At 41.3% G+C, this 12450-nt stretch overlaps 1 non-coding gene across 1 annotated transcript; it reads left to right on the top strand.

Moving 5' to 3' along the window:
• The first annotated feature begins 10650 nt into the window (after positions 1–10650).
• Positions 10651–10723, top strand: Trnaa-agc (transfer RNA alanine (anticodon AGC)). The gene has a single exon. It is a non-coding gene; the product is annotated as a tRNA-Ala (tRNA).
• The last annotated feature ends 1727 nt before the right edge of the window (positions 10724–12450 follow it).

Below are 12450 nucleotides of genomic sequence, written 5' to 3'. Positions count from 1 at the left end.
GGCTGAATGTCCTTCATTTTTCATACTTTGGCATACTCCAGAATTCCTGAATCGGAAGAATGTATTAAGAGGAAGGAATATATACATGTATGAATATATACATGTATATATACATGTATGAATATATACATGTATATATACATGTATATATATATAAAATCCAGAATCTTAATCCAGAACCTATTGCCCTCCCTGTTTCTCCCTTTTAAATTATACTGTCACTCCTATGAGTTTTGACTTTTTGACTTTAAGTTCCTCCCCTGGGCTGATGTTTTTGGCTTTGCCCTAGACGCACCACACTTCACTTCTCTCCTCCCTGGTTCTTCGTAAATGCCTGAATTTTTTAACTGGCTAGACCCACGGACTCTAATTCATTCAATGAATCCTCGTGGGACACCTACCAGTCGTTGCTGCTTGAGCCGGTGCTGTCTCAGCAGTGTTGGAGGGACTGGTGTCTTTATTCTTGGTCTAGAGAAGAGAGAAGCCACTGAGACATTTTATCATAATATCTTGTCTCTATTTCAGCAGTTCCAAGGCAGAATAAATGGCTTTGGAGAGCATTTTCTGTTTGGAAAGATGTTGGTATGACTGCTTCATAGATTTGGGAGGAGGGCTCTATTGCAATTCTTCATTTCCTTTGTCTATTGTTGCAGATTTTCATTAACCTATGAGGTTGTCTCCATTTTGTGGTTTGCATTTTAAGCATTTTCTGGTTTTGAAACTGCCTGGCAAATAATTTCTTTTGATTCAACTGCTTCCCTCAATTACTATTATATTTAACTCTTTCTTAAGGTAAAAAATCCTATACCCCTTGAATATCTCAGGCCACCATCCCACTCATCTGTGGCCCTTATGGTTCCAGATTTTACTTAGGAACTGAACTTCTGCTTCTCTCCCCAACTGGGCAGTCTTCTTTCTCCTTTCAATTCTATCTGAAAGGAAGGAAGGGAGGAAGGAAGGAAGGAAGGAAGGAAGGAAGGAAGGAAGGAAGGAAGGAAGGAAGGAAGGAAGGAAGGGAGGGAGGGAGGGAGGAAGAAAGGAAGGGAAGAAGGAAGGAAGGAAGGAAGGGAGGAAGGGAGGAAGGAAGGAGGGAGGAAGGGAGGAAAGGAGGGAAGGAAGGAAGGAAGAGTAGGTGAATCAACAGATACTTAGACATTTGTCATGTGATTCTATGAACATAATGACTTACATCCCAGCATCCTTCTCCAAATCCCTCTTACGTGCAAAATTTCTGCATTATTATCCAATTCAGAATGATCTTTGATTCCTTCAGTCACTCAAATATTAGCACTTTCTAAATTTTGTGCAAAAACAATCCTAAACAAAAAAATTAATATGGCAATTTTATCTTACAGTAACAGCAAAATAGTTAAAATTTGTGGGAAAATGCTTACACACCAGGAATTATACCCCCCAAAAAATTACTTTTGTTGCTTTCTGTCACTTATTTTTCCTGCAAGGGCATGTGATGAGTCTCTTACACCATCTGATGGAAGGGAGCTGTGCTGTTGGGGCAAGTTTATTTGCCTTTTCAAGGTGACACCAGTAGGCAATGGCTAATCAAGACTGAATCCAGGTCTCTCTGATTCCTGGGCCTTTCTTTTCTCTTCAGTGTTAAGCCACTTACACTGCCCACTTCCATTTTGCTTGCCTTTTTATCCTCTAATTCATTCCCCTGACTCTCCCTCTTGTCAGATCTGCCTGCCCTGCCCTAGCACCATTGCAAGTCTTTCCCTCTTTTCTGTAGCTTCCTGTCTAGAGAGAAAGTTCTTTGATAAACATATTTGTACTGACATATAAGTCATTAATCCCATGAGTTAACACAACTCATATCCATTTATGACTATTAAATAAACAAATATTTCTGACCTTCATAAATAAATACTAAGCTGGTGAGATTCATGATGGCAGATCCATGTCAATAACTACAATATGGCATCATAGGCTGAAATAAAAAATGTGCAAGGCATTCTGGGAGCCCTGAAGAAAAGGCTCAGGATCCTGTCAGGGGAGTTTGAAAAGGAAGAAGGAACATCAGACATGTATCAGAGAGACAGGAATGTCAGGGATGGGTCCTGTAGCATGGGTTGGTTTACATTCTTTGACACATGCTTCTTGAGTACCCATCTTACGCAAAACGCTGGGACATACTAAGACTTTACATGGTGGAGGAGAAGTAGATCTGTTCCATCTTTATGGAGCTTCCAGACTGATGTGGAAAACAGGCATCAATCACATAAATAAACAAAATAAATATTTAGTTTAAATAATCAAAATGTATAGTACAAAAGAAAAATACCTAAGTGTTACAAAAGAAAATAAAAGTAAAACCTGGTTTAAGTAAGTGTGTGTTGGGGACAGTGGTATGTATAAGAAAGATCTATTTTAAAAGATGATATTGAATGGTGACTTTGAGGGACAGTAGCGATAGTAGTGGACTAAGTATTCTAGGCAAAGGATCATCATGTGAAAGTCCCAGAACCAGGATCAGCTATTCCTGGAGCGGAGAGGAGGCCAGGGTGATTGGTGTATGGGGGAAGCATGGCAGCAGGCACAGACAGGGAGGCAGGTGGGGCCTGAGGCACAAAGGGAACAGCTTTGACTCCCTGTGAGGTCGGAAGGTTTTCAGGGAGGCAAGAAGTGTAGCGTGGCCAGCAGTGGGGACAGCAGGTAATGTCAGCCAAGACCTCTAAAAAATTCCATGTTGAATGTGGAAATAGATGAACTTTATGAGAAAACCCGGGGGGAGTGTGGCTCAGTGGTCAAGCACCCCCACCACTCAGTTGATAATTATGAGTTCACTATAGCAAAAGAATCAGCCACAAGCATCCTGTGCCTCAGCAGAGACTCAAAGACAGGTAGAGTAGTGCGAAAGTTTCACAGTGGGGAGGGAGAAGGCTCAGGTACTCTGACTAGGCCCTTGGCCTGGGGCACCTTCAGGCAGGCTAATTAGCAGGGAGCTCCTTTGGGATTGGTTAGGGGAGCAGATGTGACTTTTCCTAGTTGGTCCTAAATTGGAAGCAGAGGCAAAAATTAGGGAAGCGTCAATTATCAATCAAGTCCTGACCATTTGGAGCTCACTTACCAAAGGTGTTGCTCGGCTTGCTGGATTGTCAACAGAGAAAACAACCCAGCTGCCTTCAAGGCTGATGTGGAAGGCTGATTCCTGAACTGTAAACAAGAGTTTGATTTCTGGGCATGATCTGGTCAATGTCCCCTGGTGTAATTCACAAAGTCATTTGTGGGGGAATGGTTGGAATGTGGTTGGAGCATAGAGTCTATGTGGGAAGAATGGGAGGCTTGGAAGGTCCCGAGAGGAACCACCTCCAGACCAGACAGCACCCCAGGATTTTGCTTGCATGCTACTGTCTGTAAGATGATTTTGAGCATGCACCTCAAATATATCTGTCTTCATGTATTCTAAATTTTATATGTGTTCCACTGTACTTGCATTTTTAAGAAAACACAATGAGGTTTCTCTACACTGCTCTTAATTTTAATGAAATTTTTGTAAAAAATTGGATTATCACATGACTCCAAATTTTGCTAGAGAATGACAGTTTGACATTATAATCTCAAAGATGGTTTCTTCTTTAAGTGTTTTAAATAGTTAATACAATCACATTGTTCCCAAATACTGAGATTTCAAAAGGGATCAACAGAGAAGTCCCTCTCTCACTCCGGACTCATCCACTCATCCCACCTGCTTTCACAATTAACAACTTTGATTAACTTTTTTTTATAATTTTTTAAATTTATCTTTTAATTTTTTTACAGACTGCATTTTGATTCATTGTACAACTTTTAATGCTTGTGCATGCATTTTTCTGTGTACAGGCCCCTACTGCTCACCCTAAAGTCGCTTCCAAGAGGTCCTGGAGCTTTGGGGTCCATCGCCCTGCAGCAACTCTTCTTAGAGGCTTGTCTTGGAAGCCCACTCCCAGGGAGCTCTGCTCTCTGGAACTCGCTGAGGGTGGAAGGCCAACCTCAGTCAAGGAGGAGTCACTCCTGAAAGAAAGGGATTCACAGACCACCTGAGACTCTTTTCTCCGCCCATTTCCCTACTGCCAGGGCCAATTGCTGCCAGACTGCAGGGAAGAATCTCAATGTGGGGCAAAAAACTGGGCATAGGCCAGTTGTACCCTTCTCCCCTGTAAGCCATATACTGAGGACTGTAGTTTTTCCGAAGAGAGATGCTGAGAATGATAGGAAATGGTTGAGACCCAGTGTCATTACTCCATTACTCTAAGCTAACACATAGTCCATGAGAGCAAGAGTTGGTTTTCTTCACCACGATATTCTCAGTACCAAAAGCACTACCTGGCATTCAGTGACCATCTGTAGATGCTGCTGCATAAATAACAATAAATAATAACCACTGGAGTCTCTCTGCATAGATGCTCATCTCTCTCCACTCTGACATTTCCAAAGACAATGTCTTCACTATGTCCTGAGATGGCATTTTGCACTATTGGACTATTATATTATAAGAGCAAGTTGTCCTTGTCCTGAAGTAGAAAATTTTTCTTTGTATTCCTGCTCACTGGCCTTCAGTTTTCACTGGTGGGTGGTGGGGGATGAGGAGGGGTTTGGAGCAAATGATCTCCTTTCTACATTGCAACTTTTGGGTCCTTGAAAGAGTTATTTTCTCAGAGAATTCTGTACAGCTGACACCATCTGGTTTATTCAACCCTTCCTCAGAGGTATGATGGGGTTTCCAGATCCTTCAGTTCATCGCTCATCCTTTTCATTAGCATTAGCAAGACGAGTAGCCACAGTAGTATTAAGGGTATCCATGGCCACATATCTAGGGTTGGTGGGTTTACCAATAATGTTCTCCACTTGGATAGTGGTTAGTAAAGTACATCCACAGACATTGTTTCATTTCATCCTCAAAGTAACACCAGGCACTGTCTCTTGTTTTACAGGAGAGGCAACTGAGCCTAATGTCTTCCCACATGCCCACAGCCTGTGCTTGTCTTCACGTCGGTCAGTATTCAGCATCTTTCTGCCACTCCCCTGTCCCTAATGTCCTACTAAGCACTAAATACTCCACCTGTGGCCAGGAACACAGCAAAGCCTTGTTGAGAAAAGCAGAAGAGGAGGCAGTGCCCAGACACAAGCTCTGCAGGGGAGGGACTCCGAAGAGCTGGGCGGGAGGCTAGTTTACGTGCCTGTGAACTTGGACAGGTCCTCAGTTCTTTTCTTCCTCCTCACTCTGTACATCTCCGGGCTGGACCCAGATTTTTCTTCCTGTTGAAGGAGATCCTCCAAAGAGGGCCAGTTAGGGAGTACTTGCTGGAGTCCTACTAAAAAGTTCCCCAGGTCTGATCTGTTTCCCTCTGTGGGCATCAGTTTCCCCAGCCCCAGCCTCAGCCCTAGTGTGGCTGCTTCCTTTGCAAGCAGCCACACTGTGAAGGTCCCTGGGTCATACTTTTCTGGGTCTTCTCCAGGAAAACTCAAGTTATAAATTCATAATGCATTCTTCAACTCAGTCAAAAATATCACCGAACAGTAAGGGACAATTTATATTTTCCTGCAAAATTCTGAAAGGTTTTAGGAAGCATGAAGCGCGTGTGATCTCTCTGGCTGGCCCAGCCTACCTACACCACACCAGGACACATCAGGACACATCAGTCCACAGGGGGGCTGGATGTGCAGATGCTGGATGTTCTGTTTTAAAGGGGTTTTCAAAGCATCCCTTTCCTGGAAAGGGGGCCAGCAGCCCTAGTGGAGAGGCTGGGAAAGGCCCGCAGGGTTTAAGAATCTGCAGAAAAGTTGGCGTGCTTGCTTGTGAAACAAGAAGAAGGCAGAATGTTCTGTCACCACATCAGGTTCTTATGCACCAGGCCTTCTGGAAATGGTTTCTCAGCCTGGGAATTGAAGGCAGATGGAGATATGTTGCCTTGGTTCAATTGCACCCCCTTCGCTCCTATTCAAATCCAGTGAACCCAGAAGAAGTAGGGAGGAGGGAGGACAGAAAACAAGAGGACACTACCCCAGGCACAGCCCATGTGGAGGCTGTTTGGTAGCTCCTCCTTTACCCCAGGCTGCTCCCTCACTGACCCAGCTGCTCAACCAATCCATCAAACAGCCAATCAACAAACACACAATGATCATCTGCTAAGAGCTATGGATGGCCTTAGGGAGGAGGAGCAGAAAAAGGAGCTGAGAAGCTCAAAGCCCTGCAGGCAATGAAAGCCAGTTCATCATGAGTGCATGTCGGTGGTCACTCCTCAGGGCCTGCATGCCCCAGGAGGGGAAAGCACACTGGATATGAGATCCAGAAACCCAGACACTTGTGAAACATGGAGGGGATTGGGAAAACAGCCCAGATAAAGGCAGCACACGCAAGGAACTGGAAGCCCAAATGATGGAGGGGCACTGAAGGACAAGACACAAGTGACTGAGACTGATATGATAAATAAGAGGGGGATTGTTTTCTCTCAGGAGCCAGTTGTAATGCTGCAAGATAAATTTCATAGTGGACTAAATCATGTTCTTACAATCTGTGTTTAACCTTTTGGGGATCAAGGGTCAAGAGGGTCTGTTCCAGGGCACCCTTTTACTGTAAAGGGTCAGATAATAGAAGTCTCAGGCTGCACGAGTTCTCTCACAACTGTTCTACTCTGTGGTATCCCAGATGCAGTCCCAGATAACATGCAAATGAATGAATGGGACTGTTCAAAGAAAACTGAGGAAGCCTGAAATTTAAATTTCAATTAGCTTCCATGTGACTTGAAGTGTTCTTCTTTTGATTCTTTCCCTTTACCATCCCAAAGCATAAAAAAACTTTCTTACCTTGTGAGCCATACATAAATAGACAGTAGATCAAATAAGGCGGCGTTAGAAAAGGAGGAAAGGAGAAGACAGAGAAAAATAGCACTTATTAAGCACTGCCATATACCTTTATCTGAGTTTAAGCTCATTTACTCTGTGTTTGCTTCACATGTATTGGTGACTCTTAAAAATAACATCCTTTAAACATATCAAAAAGGGTGGTACTTTTTTTTTCCATATCAAGCCATGCTGTTGGTCATTCGCGGTCTAACTGCTTTGTGAATTTTTTTTATCTCCACTGTGTTATCCATCGTTGCTTATACTTTCCTTGAGGGCCAGCACCGACTTTATGGGCAGTATATTTGTATTGGCTCACAAAGACATTTTTTTTTTTTTAAAAAACTAGGCCCATAGTAATTTACTACTGTGTTGAATCAGCAAATTTGAAATATTCTATGTGCAAGATACTAAGCAGGAAAAGGAGCACATAATCCAAATATAAGACTTGGCCCATAAACCATAGACCCAATCTCTCTGGAATTTTAAGTCCTCTTTATTGTTTTAAAAATGTAGCATAAATGCTCAGCAATGTTAGCCCCCCCCCTTTCTTCTTCTTAATATTATATTTCCCTCCTATTTATTCTCTTTTGTTCCCCATTGAACCCATCTTGTTCTGTGGTACTTTATCCTACTAGCCAGGTGGTTTCCTCCCTGTTCCTTAATAATTCCATGTGCATGCCTATTATGGCATATTTGCTTGTAGTTTTTGTCCTTGCATTTATGACACACTTCAGGGGACACCACTTCTTTACATAGGTTTTCAAGTCTGCTGAAACAAAACATGCCCACACCATGTTAGTCAAAGCAAGTTTATTGCTCACAGGTAGGCAACAAGAACAAACAGAAGCACAGGATCCATGGCAAGACCCTCCCTGAAAGCTCAAGAAAGCTGTCAGGGGTGGGAGGCAGTGGTGGGGTGGGGATGGGGGACTTCTCATCTGCACATTTCCTACATTGCTTCAGAACCCAGAGACCCCCCAAAAAGCACTCTGCCCTGGGTTTTATGCCCTGAACATCACTTGGATTGCTGAGCATAAGTGTTGCAGATTATCAAGTTCTAGAAGAAATGAAGACACAATCTGATGGTTTAGAAACTTCCTCCTTACCCTAGGATCTTGCAATCTCAGTACATTCCACAGTTATTCTGAGAACTGCCAGTGGAAAAGGGGAGAGCAGGGTTAACAAAAGTCATTTGGAGGCCTGTCTTCCTATACTATTTCTTTCTCAGGAAGTCCACAGGTACTCTTTAAGGTCAAACTCAGTGCTTATCTACACCTAGATATATTCTTTCTCTCCACTCTCCAACCCATGCCATTAGTGGCATGGCACATTTTCATTCATGTGGTGTGTTATTGTCCCCAATGAAGTTGGAGACAACCTTAGTGTGACTCGGGATGGATTCTAGGCCATCTTAAGACCCACCTGGCATGCAGCACGGGGACTTGACAATGTATTTGATGTCAAATCTCTGTGTCATTTAAAATGCCATTGGAGATACTAGAAGGGAAAGAGAAAGTTCAAATAAAGCCAAGTGAAGAAAGCAGTCAGGAGACCTTAGAAAGCAAAGCAGTATTGGTAACACCAGAGAAACAGCAGAAGTTAGAACTTATAAAATTTAAAAAAACATCCCCAACTCTATTTCTTCCTAAAGGTCCAGGAAAACTACTTTCAAATGAAAATTAGGAAGAAAAGATTGTGAACTTCCATAACAATTTATTAAAAGTAAAATAGAAAAACAGACCAAATTTAAAGCACACCAATAAAATATACCTCTAAAACATATCAAAACCTAACTACTCTTTTAAAATATTCTAAAATATATTAAGAAAATGCTAAAGACATGAAACGATAGCACATGTTAGAAAAGTTCAGAAGCTAAGTGATGGAACTCAGGAAAAATTTTAAAATAAATGAAAATATAATGTGAAATAAACATGAAACCAGGAGAACCAAGAGGAAATAAATACAACACAAAATACCTGAAGAGACATGACAGGTTAGGAGGAAAAAAATTAAATGAAAAAGAAATGAAAGGAAGAGATAAAAAGTATTCATGAAACTAAAATTGAAGATGCACAAGAAGGTCACCGAAGATAGTAGAAGTCTCTGAAGACACACACACACACACACACACACACACACACACACAAACAGAATAGATACTAGAATATATGATCTCAGAAAGATGTTCCTTAAAAAATATTTAAATTACATGTTTAAAGAGAACATTTACCAACATCATAATACTTTCTAATACAATGATTGCATTTTAAATAAAAAGAAAACATACTTTGTGTATCTAAAATTATAAAACAGAAAATTAAGATTTTAATTAAGTTTCAAAAGCAGAATTTTATGCCAGGTGACAGTGGCAGGACCAACTGGAAATACTCAAGGAAAAGCTGTGAGCCAAGGATTTCATAGGCAGCCAATGGACTATAAGCATAAAGGTACAAACTCCTGCTAACATGCAAGAGCTGAGGAAGCTTTGTTCCTGTGGGTCCTTTCTTAGGAATTTCCTTGTGGATGAGCTTGAAACCCTGGCATGACCATATGTGGACACAAACCTTAGACAGCTGGCTGCCCCCAGACCTAAGATTATATGCGTGTTAAAAGGAAGCAAGTGGATATGTCCTTCATGTTCTGAAAGTGTAGCTACAGAACCCTCAGAAACGGCAGAAGGAAGGAAACCAGTGCTATTTTTCGCATTCCTGGTACCATGTTGATGATAGTATTAGCATTGCTTCACTGAACCAGCGTGTATATGTGAAGTGGAGTAAATAAGATGAAGCAATAAATTTAAAAATTCTTTGAGGAGGTACAGATGTAAGTGTAGTAAAAAAAACTCTTCCAATTCAAATTCAAGTATTTGAAATAATTTTGAATTAAAAGAGTCAATATGAATAAGTATACAATCACATGTTATATACATCTAACAAGTTCAATCTGATATTACCTATTCAAATTTATTTCAGATTATATCTGCCTCTCACTGTCTACCTACCTATTGTTGTCCCTATCTATCTATCTGAACTACCACATCTCCCTTAAAAAAATGAAGCGAGTGTTCTTGCAGAAATGACTTATTTCAGGTATGAACAGAAAAGTCATAAGATGAGCTTATAACATCTGTCATACCCGATATCTAGAAGCTATCACAGCATAATTGGTTATAAGAAACTGCTGGTGCTATATAAAAATGAACCAGGAACCAACTGGAAGAAACCCCAATTGGTTAGAGATGGAAAAATTTAAGATTCAGTAATGGTAATAATTGCAATGGACTGACGTTCTTCAAATATATTTCAATTCTTGAATTCAAAATATTCTTTAAAAAGATCAGTCAGTCCTCTTGGTAGGATGATAGGGAATTAATTCATTATCCTAAAGGAAGAATCAAATATTTATTCTGCTTTTCCTACACGAACTATACCATAAGAGAACCACAACTTGCCAATTAATCAATGGAATTTTATTGATAATAATCAATATCACCAAAATTTAGATCAAAATATTAAGCACCAATGCCTATTAACATCACAGAGAGACAACCAGATAATGTGTGCTTCCTTAGAGAAGAATGCAATGCCACCACCTTATCAAAAGGATCAAACCTGAAGCTGATCCTGCTTCTAGAACCAGCTACCACATTTTAGGGAATTCTGAGGACAGAGGACAAGTTGAACTGCATCATGAGTATGCAGGTAGCAGTGTCCGCACTGTGGCAGACTCTGCAGGTTATGTAGTCCATGTTCTTCCACAGGTACATGCAACGAAAAAGAAGGGGTAAAGAGGAGACACAGAGGGGGCTGGGGTATGGCTCAGTTGGTAGAGTTTTAGCCTAGCAAGCACAAGGACCTGGGTTCAATCCCCAGCGCCGCAAAAAAAAAAAAAAACAAAAAAACGGGGGGAGACATGGTGACTCAAAAGACTTAAAAGGGGATGTGCTTGAATGGTAAATCCACAAAGAAATGCATGAAAGAGATCACCCTAAAGTTTAGGAGAGTGGCTACTTATGGAGAGAGGTCTGAAGGGACCCCTGGAGCAGTGTTAGAGGGTCCCTTGCTTGACCTAGGGGAGGCTTATTGAGAATTTTCCTTGCCATTATTCACAAAGCCACATTTTGTGTGGTTTTTGCATTGGTGTTTTATGTAAAGTTTTAAAAATAAAATTAAATGTCTTCAAAGACCCAAAGAGTTCAAAGAGCTCTCAGAGGCTTCACTGATACCTGTAAACACGTACCTTGCTTACTATGAAAAGAGCAATGCACCCTCCTGTCCTAAGCCAAAGGCTTGAGAAGCATCACAAAGGCCCATATGTTAAAGGTTTGGTCACCTGCCTGTGGCACTATTGGGAGGTGGTGGAACCCTTAGGAGGTGCACCAGGAAGGTGCCTGTGAAGGGGATATTGTGGCTGGCCCTTTCCTTTCTCTCTTTTGCTTCCTGGTTGCCATTAGTGAGTAGATTCCTCCTCCATGTGTTCACCACCATGATGAACAGCCTTACCACAACCCCAAAGGCAAAAAGGCCAAGTGACCATGGACTGAAATCTCTGATATTGTGATCTAAAACAAACCTTTCCTCCTTGGTTTATCTTGGGTGTTTGTTATAGAGATGGAAAGCTGACCAACAAAGTGTCCAAGAGGGATTGGTTTCAGGGTAACCCCTCTAAAGAGTCCTATGGAAAACAGTGTAAAATTGGCACATAACCTACATACATCCTCCCCTATATGGTCATGTGCTATTATATAAGAACATTTTGGGTAATAGCATGCCAAGTATATGTTGAAGCTCCCATAAGATCATAACAGAAACTGGACACAGTGGCAAGTGCCTGTAATACCAGCTATTTAGGAGTCTGAGGCCAGAGAATACTTTAAACCCTGGAGTTTGAGGCCGGTCTGAGCAACAGGGATACTTATCTAAAAAAAAAATATGTATTATAATGTAGCTGAAATATTCCTACTGTCTGGTGATATTGTAACAAGGTAGTAATGTAAGTAAACCTCCTACACTTCCAGATAGAGAATAGAGGACGTGCAAATATATAGAGTACATAACTCTTGATAATGATAATGAAAAACTATGCCACTGTTTTTTGTATTTACTCTACAACACATGTAATCATCATAGAGCGTAGTCCTACTATTAAAAAGTGTATTCTGAACAGTGTGGAGCATTACACTGGCAGCAGAAGCCTTTAGTATCTCACCATTACTATGTCTCCTGATTGCATCCAGAGGCACATTGGAGGGACCGACCCACACCATCTAGGTTTGTGAAGGCGACTCAGTGAACTTCCTACAATGATGAAATCACCTAATGATGCAGTTCTCAGAATGTATCACCATCATTTAGCAACATTCACTGCACCAAGGATTCAGAACCCATGGAAATGGAGGGCCAACTGAATGGACATAAATTGTTGAACTGAGGAAGAAATAAATTTTAGAGATTGTTTTAGTCAACTTTTGTGTTGCTGTGACCAAAAGACCAGACAAGAACAATGTAGGGAAGGAAAAGTTTATTTCGGCTCATGGATTCAGAGGTTCAGTCCTTGGTTGGTTGACTTGTTGCTCTGAGCCCAAGTGAGGCAGAACATCATGATGGA

The sequence above is a fragment of the Sciurus carolinensis genome, chromosome 15 (genome assembly GCF_902686445.1).
Source record: "Sciurus carolinensis chromosome 15, mSciCar1.2, whole genome shotgun sequence".
Lineage (NCBI taxonomy): Eukaryota > Metazoa > Chordata > Mammalia > Rodentia > Sciuridae > Sciurus > Sciurus carolinensis.
This window is presented reverse-complemented; position numbering and strand designations above follow the sequence as displayed.